Here is an 8,697-nt window from a genome sequence, read left to right as displayed (position 1 = left end):
AGAGGAAGAAGAAGAATAAGACATCAGACACACAGTTTTAGATTTTCAGATTTCATCATGGGAAGAAGAGAATGTCACTGGAGGGAGAAGAGGAGATTTGAAGTATATCAAAGAGAACTTTGTTAGCAGCATGAGAATAAAGGAGTTTGGCTAAGCAGCTTTTATGAAGTACAAAATTCCTAAGACCAGCTGTGAAATTTCAAGAGGTATTTTATCACTTTTGTCTGAAATGAGGAAAGTTCTTTCCTCCCATTGCCTGTCCAGAAATCATTCCAAATGTTCACATATACCTGCCAAAGAGGACACAAATTAATAACACACTGTCATAGTACCATTATATCCTTCCCACTGCTTTCACAGATATTCAGTACATCAAACAAAGCTGCTTAGTAAATTGAAATATCCCTACACTACAGTAATTAAGCAATGTATATATATATGTGTGTGTGTGTGTGTGTGTGTTGTGTGTGTGTGTTCTAAAAAGAGTTAATAACATAGCAGCTAATAGATTTTATTTTATTTTAGTGGTGGGCTTCTTCATTTCTTTTCAGGAGAAGAGAAAACCTTATTCTTTTCCAGTCCTAGAAGAGTATTCTAAAATATTCCCTGAAGCTGCTAAAAGGACATTTCCCAGACTACATACCTTGAAGGCTGGGCCAAGAACAGTTGAGGAGTGATGCTGCAGCCGCAGTGAACTCACAGAGATTGACCTTTACAAAGAACCTGCACTCAGGAGCTGTGGCAGAGAGATTTAATATTGCCAAGTCCAAGGAGACTTTGAGGACGATCTGACGCAAAGACTTCACTGAAACCCTTCCCTTGAGGAATGTCCCAAAGTTTGAAATGCATACAGCTGGGCAATTTATGGCTTTCCCCCTGTGTACACATGACTCCATCTCTACCAAGTATTTCTGCCTGTTCTGACCTATGGAGCAGGAGAGACTAAAAATTATTAGGTTAATATGCAAAGGATTATTATTATTATTATCATTGTTATTTCAAAGTTCAGAGCTCTATGCACCTACACTCACATATTCTTTGATTTGATTGAGAAAATGATGGCTGTGAAACATGAAATTTGTAGCTTTTAAAAAGGCCCTATGATGGTATGAGATTTGTAACTCCCTCTGCTTTATGTTTAATTTGGGAATCAGAGGAAACTACAGATCATATATTGCCTGGCAGGAAGTGACATACCTGATTCTAAGCATGTTCAAGAGCAATCTCTCTAAAGATCTTTTCTGAATCTAGGGTGTCCTCTTCACTACTGGTTCCCCTTTCCCCCTTCTTGAGAGTGCAGAGCAGGCAGAATGAGAAAGGAGAGCTGATGAGCTGCAAAGAGAAAATTCCATTTTCATGGAAATTTTTGAGCCTGCTTTGAAATCAGACAAGGCTTTCAGAATGGGTAAAATTGTATTTCAAAGCACTATATTTCCAAAACCACAGGCCCCACTATTCAACTCTGATTCCAAATTGTTTATGAAAATGAGGAAAAGAAATCACGTCAGTGCTGATTCTTAACTAGTGACCCCACTGTTTGCTTCCCTTCTCTGGAAAACTTGTATGTTGCTTGATGGTACTAAGAGCTTGTGATTCTATCTTCATCCCATGACTACTGTATATACTTGATTAAAAGTCGACCTCATGTTGAGGACAGGTTTTGTGGCCAGAATTATGGCTTTTGATATGAACTGTGGATAAGTCAAGGGTAAAATTTAGGAGAATGTAACAAAAGATTTAAAGGACAAATCCAAGGAAAAGAATGCCAAAGAACTTACAAAATTTTGGTAGTCATAACTGTTTATGCTCACCGTAAAAGCTGGATGGATGAAGAGGGCAGTACCACTGCTATTTTCCCACCCAAGCATTAAAAACAAACAAACAAACAAACCAGAGTTTTTTGTGGGTTTTTGGGGCTACGTGGCCATGTTCAAGAAGAATTTCTTCCTGATGTTTTGTCAGCATCTGTGGATGGCATCTTCAGATGCTGGCGAAACGTCAGGAAGGAACTCTTCTAGAACACGGCCACATAGCCCAAAAAACCCACAAAAAACTATGGATGCCGGCCATGAAAGCCTTCGACTTCACAAACAAACCAGAAATGGCACCACAGTGGAGAGAGTAGAGGAGGTTGGGGCTTCTTTTGGGTTCTCCTGGGCTGGACTGAGCACTTGCCTTTTGCCACTCAACTCAGAGAAGGGGATGGTTCATTTTTGATAAGAATTAAAGTATATTACTTACAGGCTATGGATGCTGGCCATGAAAGTCTTCAACTTTATATTACTTACATTGACCCATGAATAACTTGATCCAAGTTTTTTGGTCAATTTTTTATCGGTTAAATGCCAACACTACATCCTAGGGCTACAAGTTTGATTCAGCCTCCAAGGTAGATTCCGCCTTCCATCCTTTTATAGGTCCGTAAAATGAGTACTCAGCTTGTTGGGGGCAATGGGCTTACAGATTGTAAACCACTTAGGGAGTGCTAAATTCAATATTAAGTGGTATAGAAATGTAAATGCCATTGCTAAATGCTATTGCCATGAGTATATATAATAACTCCTAAGTACCAAAGTATCTAATGACTAAAATGACTAAGAATTTTAATTTTCCATTGTGATAGACAGTGTTTTGTAATTTCTACCAGATCATTCCACTTGTGCCTTTTGGTAATAATATACTTTTATTTATTATTATTATTATTATTAACCTTTATTTATGAAGCGCTGTAAATTTACACAGCGCTGTACATGCAATCTTTTTAGTTAGACGGTTCCCTGCCCTCAGGCTTACAATCTAAAAAGACATGACACAGAAGGAGAAGGGAGTGGTGGAGGGAAAGGGTAAGAGGTCCAGCAGTTCCTCTCAACCTCCGAGGTCTGGACCAAGGCAGATGGACTGGAGGGAGGGCAAGGCTTCATAATGGATGGTTAATCATTATCCAGAGAAAATACATAATCACAAGTAGGATAATACATATACAGTACATAGGAATACAGGAAATGGATCGATAAACAGCCAACAACAGAACATCAGATAGTAAGCGACAATTATGCGATGCCTGGGAAAGCTTCTCTGAATAGGATGGTTTTCAGCTCCGTTTTGAAGCTGGTTAAAGAAGTGATGGCTCTTGCTTGTGGAGGAAGAAGGTTCCAGGAGTGAGGGGCAGCAAGTGAAAAGGGGCGAATCCGGGATGGGGCAGAGGAAATCCTGGGCTGAGACAGGAACCCTTGACTACTTATCTCTTCTCAGCAGTTACAGATTAGTAGACTCATCTAGCCTATTTCTGTGCAGACATGCATAGGACTGAACTGTTAATGATGATTTCTCTCAGTTAATCTAGGGCCATAATGGAGATGCACACGGTGAAGAACAACATGGTGCCCACCTGTCCACATTCTACAGCTGGAAGTGGTTAATAAATAATAATAAAACTTTTATTTATATCATGCTTATTTGTAAGAAACAATCAAAGTGGCTTCCAACTGGCAGTTGAATCGTGTTCCAGGATTAATAAAAGCATAGGAATAGGATTATCCAATATACTTGATGGCATCAGGACATCCTAGGAAGTACAGGGAGGGCTCTGTGGCACACATCACTTTGCCCTCATCATTCCCCAGCCGCCTTTGATCCCAGCATCTGCAGCCTGAGAAGGCTCCTTCATTCTGTCTAATGGTAGGACTGGCCTTAGACCACAATTAAGCTGAAGTATCAGTTAATTCCAAATGGCAAGTCTTTTGGCATCACTATTTCCTTTCTATTTGACAGTCTGAATGCTTGGATCAGAGCTGTGCAGACATAGTTGTCAGTGCCACAAAGGAGGTTGGCTTGAAAACTATTTGCAGCTGGATTCCTGCTGAATACTGTTATATGTAGCTCTTGCTTTTGAACTCCATTTGCCAACTTCATTGCCACCCTTTTGGACTTATTTGTCAGCCTTTTATCATATTTATGTAAACCTCTGTTTTAGTTGTTTCAAATAGCCTTCAGGTTTCTTGAAGGGACTGGACCCTCCTTAATTGTATATAAGGGTACTGACAGACTGGAATGTGTCCAAAGGAGGCTGATCAAGAAGGTATTAGATTTGGAAACCAAGCCCTATGAGGGATGGATTAGGCATCTGGACATGTGTAGTTTGGAAAAGAGAAGACTGAGGTGATGTGATATGCCTGTGTGCCTTCAAGTCACCTGTCCATTTAAGGCAAGCTCATGAATTTCACAGGGTTTTCTAATATGTGTTCTGTGCCTTCAGGTTCTTTCCAACTTATGGCGACTTTAAGGCAACCATATCATGGGGTTTTCTTGTCAAAATTTGTACAGAGGAGGTTTGCCATTGCTTTCTTAGGCAAACAATACTCAGAGGTAGTTTTGCCAGTTCCTTCCTCTGAACTATAGCATACAGCATCTGCTATTCATTAGCAGTCTCCCATTCAAGTATTAACCAGGACTCACCCTGCTTAACTTCCAAGATCAGATGGGATCTGGCGCCTTTAGGTACTTAGGTCCTAGTGGCTTGATAGCAATCTTTAAATATTTGAAGGGATGCCATTGACAAGATGGAGCAAGCTTATTTTCTGCTGCTCCAAAAACTAAGACTTGAACCAATGGATTCAAATTACAAGAAAAGCAATTCCACAGAAACATTATGAAGAATTTCATGATGTTGAAGAACTATTTTGACAGTAGAATGTCCTGCTTCAGAGGGTGATGTGGTGGAGATCTTTGAAGAGAGGTTGGATGGGCATCTCTCATGCATGATTTGGCAGTGTGTTTTTGTATTGTAAGGCATTAGATAAGATCATCCTTAGAATCCCTTCCAGTTATATGATTCTATGTTGCTATAATGATTTATGGTATCTTCTGCAGGAGTGAGAAACATTTGGCCCTTTAGATGTTTTGAACTTCAACTACTAGAATCCATATCCAGTATCACCAATAGTAAAAGGATATGGAAGATGTAGTCAAAAATGTTTGTAGGGCCAAAGATTCTCTACTCCTGCTCTACTGGAAGGAGGGGGGAAATGACATCAAGCCATACATTATCACCAAAGTATTTGCACTGTAATATCTATTTAACTTTCTAAACACATTCTATTTAAGAAGAGACTCTTGCTTTCTATTTGACAGGGTTGGCTCCAGAGCAGCCCAGCTGTGGATGTCACTGCCACAGAGGAAGCTGGCTTGAAACCATCTAATTATGAGCCTTTGCCTTGGGCACAGATTGAAAGAGCTACTTAATCAACACTCAGCCAGACAATCTGCATTCCAGGAACTGGTAGGTTTTGCATCCTTGCCAGGTGTAATATCCTGCAGTCCAGACTGCCTTGTTTGCCAAAGCACACGGTATCTGCAGCAAGGACCTCATAGTGAGCCAAAAGATACACACAATTGGATTGAAATCATCACAACAGCAGTCCCAACAAATTATCTTTTTTTGATGACTGGAGGAAAAGGGAGCAAGAAAGGAAGAGAAGATAAATTTTCAGACTAACCATGCCCTTTTGCACAGGACATTCAGCAGCATTTGAAAAGCTGATACAAAAGCAAAGGAATCTGCTTCTACTAGGCATTGTTGTTACCACTGCAGAGTTGAATTAACCACAAAGGTCTGTCCAGTTCAGAAATTTGCTTCCAACTGCAGCCAGTCCAGATGCTTCTGGGAAGCCCACAAGCAGCACAGCAGAAAAGCAAAGCAATAGTTGCTCCCTATTGTTTGTTCCCAACACCTGATACCCCAAATCTCCTTACAACCCAGATTTAACACACTCATCTGCTTGCATATGGTGCCAAACTATGTGACATTTTCCTTCCCTCCACCACCATAAATACTGCTTTGAAAAAATACAACTTTTCAGTTTGATTACTGTTCAAATACTTTTCAACTGAACAGACATATATTAAATACAGAATATATTTCATTTTTGATCTTAATTTATTTGTTACAACCAAATGAATTAATTTTATAAAGTTTAGAAATCCCTTTGTTCCATAACCCAACCTCAGGCTTCTTTCTCATTCTCAGTAATATGCTGCCCACATGTGCCCACACATACTTGAGGTACTGCAAAATTACAGCAGTTTGATACCACTTTAACTGTTCTGGCTCCAGTACTGTAGCTGCGAGGCAAGAGGTAGAAGGCAAAATAGAGACATTGTCCTAAATAAAATTTCTGTCCCCTCAAATGACTTTTTCATCCAGTGCCCAAATTTCTGGCATCAAAAATCATTCACATCTTGCTGTGTGTTCATTCTCTTGGTAATTTTGCCTTCTCCTTTTCTTTGAATGCCTAAATTGTATTTCTAAATGCTCCACTGACATTTTAAGTTAGTGCAATGCTACAAATTTTGGGACAGAAAAAAAGTTTCATTGGGGAAAAATTCTTATGGAGAACAATGCCATCTTTTTTACCTTCCATATTGTTAGATCCCTGGATGACTTCATTCTTTAGAATCCTGGGCTTTGTAGTTTGGTGAAGTGCCCTCAGTTGAACTACAGCTTCAGTTGAGAATTTTAAGTATTCTTGAACCCACAAAGTGATATCAAAGTGCTATAATTGTGCAGTGTGGATACAGTCTGAGATGTCAACTGAAGTGAATGTGTAGTGGTTTGAGCATTGTATTCTGACTCTGGAGACCAGGATTCGAATCCCATCTTGGCCATGTAAGCCCACTGGGTGACCGTGGGCAAGTCACAGTCTCACAGCCTCAGAAGATGGCAATGCAACCCCCTTCTGAAGAAACTTGCCAAGAAAACCCCATGATAGGTTCACCTTATGGTCTCTATAAGTCCAAAATGACTTGAAGGCACATAACAACAAAAACACAGCCACACTTTATCGTGACAATGAAACAGACTGTGATAAATGCATATATGATAAATCAACATAATACCTGTATATGTAAAATAAGTTCACAGAATGAAAGCAATATGCAATCAGAAAAGAGATTCCCTGTGTCGTACGAGAAATTTACTAGGTCAGTATCATTTCCATCCATTTTTTTATCAAATGTGTGATAGTGAAGAGATGATGCATGAAACCCTGTTGAGAACAGAAATTGGGAGGAAAATGCTGAAGCAGCAAAAAGCAAGCCTTAAGAAGGAGTTGGGTGGGAAGGAGACAGATACTGTGAGAGCGTCTAAAGAGATGGATACTGTTGTCAGTGGTCAAAAGGTTTTAGATCTGCCTGGCAAAGCAGAAAGCTGAGAAGAAAATAAAGCAATGACAGGTTTTGATTTGGGATGGAGGATGAGGGCAAAGTGACAGGCCATGAGGAAGAAAGAGGGCAATGGCTGGTTAGCTATGAGAGAACAGGGAAAAGAAGAATGTTGTTTCAGGGAGTCCTTGTTCTCTTCTTTGGGGCGCCCCTCTTACGCTGACCCCGTGCAAGTTCACCATAGAACTATTTTATGGGAGGCGATGGTCCTTCACCTGAGAAACGTGTCCTGCCCAGCGCAGCTGTGTCCTCAATAGCATAGCCTCAATGCTAGTGACCCTGCTTGCCAAGGACAGCAACATTGTCACTAGTCAGTCCAGTGTATATTTAGAATTGTGCATAAACAGTGCTGATAAAGCGTTCGAGGAGTTGTAGTTGTTTGGCGATAGGTGACCCATGTTTCACACGGAACATCACTGAAAGAGGGACGTATAAGTAGGTTTGGAGGAATCCCAAGTGTGTGCAGAACTGAGCAAGTTAATAAAGAAAGAGAATGGTCAGTTGGCATGGGATGTATTGGGAATGGGTGAAGTAAATCCAGGAAGGAAGTCTGATCTAGATATGGGTTAATGGAGCCAGTATGTCGGAAGAGGGCACTGAATAGGGACCCTCTTCACTGCAACATTCGTTGTGGGTCCCACTTAAATCGATCTAAGTACAGTCGGCCCTCCTTATCCTGGTTCTATCCAGGATTTCAGCTCCACAATTTGAAAATTCAAAATATATTGGGACTTGAGCATCCATGGAGTTGTTGGTATCCATAGGAGGCCCTGGAAACCAAACCCCAGCCAGTGCCAAGGGCCCACTGCTACTTTGCTTGCCTTGTGCAGGAAAAAAAAAAAAAAAAAAAAAAAAGAAAAAAAAAAAAAAAAAAAAAAAAAAAAAAAAAAAAAAAAAAAAAAAAAGAATAAAAAAAAAAAAAAAAAAAAAAAAAAAAAAAAAAAAAAAAAAAAAAAAAAAAAAAAAAAAAAAAAAAAAAAAAAAAAAAAAAAAAAAAAAAAAAAAAAAAAAAAAAAAAAAAAAAAAAAAAAAAAAAAAAAAAAAAAAAAAAAAAAAAAAAAAAAAAAAAAAAAAAAAAAAAAAAAAAAAAAAACAAAAAAAAAAAAAAAAAAAAAAAAACAAAAAAAAGAAAAAAAAAAAAAAAAAAAAAAAAAAAAAAAAAAAAAAAAAACAAAAAAAACCCACAAAAAAAAAAAAAAAAAAAAAAAAAAAAAAAAAAAAAAAAAAAAAAAAAAAAAAAAAAAAAAAAAAACAAAAAAAAAAAAAAAAAAAAAAAAAAAAAAAAAAAAAAAAAAAAAAAAAAAAAAAAAAAAAAACAACTTTATTGGCAAAATGTACTGGGGGAATGGGGAAATCACAGCAATATGTCATAGACACTGAACAAAATAGTAAAATTTTTTTTCAGAAAATTTGCCCAGAAAATGCTTGTGCTGTATTGGCCATGTTTCATCTGCTGTTACTCAGTATAGTCCCGACCTC

The 8,697-nt window shown here is 38.4% G+C and overlaps 1 long non-coding RNA gene across 7 annotated transcripts in view; it reads left to right on the top strand.

The window, feature by feature from the left end:
- LOC121927694 overlaps positions 1 to 5,905 on the top strand; it is a 75,613-nt gene extending 69,708 nt beyond the window's left edge. For 6 of the 7 annotated variants that reach the window (XR_006103304.1, XR_006103306.1, XR_006103302.1 and 3 more), the window contains 3 exons: positions 3 to 206; positions 552 to 956; positions 5,131 to 5,905. This is a non-coding gene — a long non-coding RNA (uncharacterized LOC121927694). The remainder of the gene's footprint in view (positions 1 to 2; positions 207 to 551; positions 957 to 5,130) is intronic. The other variant, XR_006103301.1, reaches the window with a different exon arrangement.
- The last annotated feature ends 2,792 nt before the right edge of the window (positions 5,906 to 8,697 follow it).

The sequence above is a fragment of the Sceloporus undulatus genome, chromosome 4 (genome assembly GCF_019175285.1).
Source record: "Sceloporus undulatus isolate JIND9_A2432 ecotype Alabama chromosome 4, SceUnd_v1.1, whole genome shotgun sequence".
Classification (NCBI taxonomy): Eukaryota; Metazoa; Chordata; class Lepidosauria; order Squamata; family Phrynosomatidae; genus Sceloporus; species Sceloporus undulatus.
The sequence above is the reverse complement of the archived record's forward strand: the minus strand, read 5'-3'. Positions and strand labels throughout refer to the sequence as shown.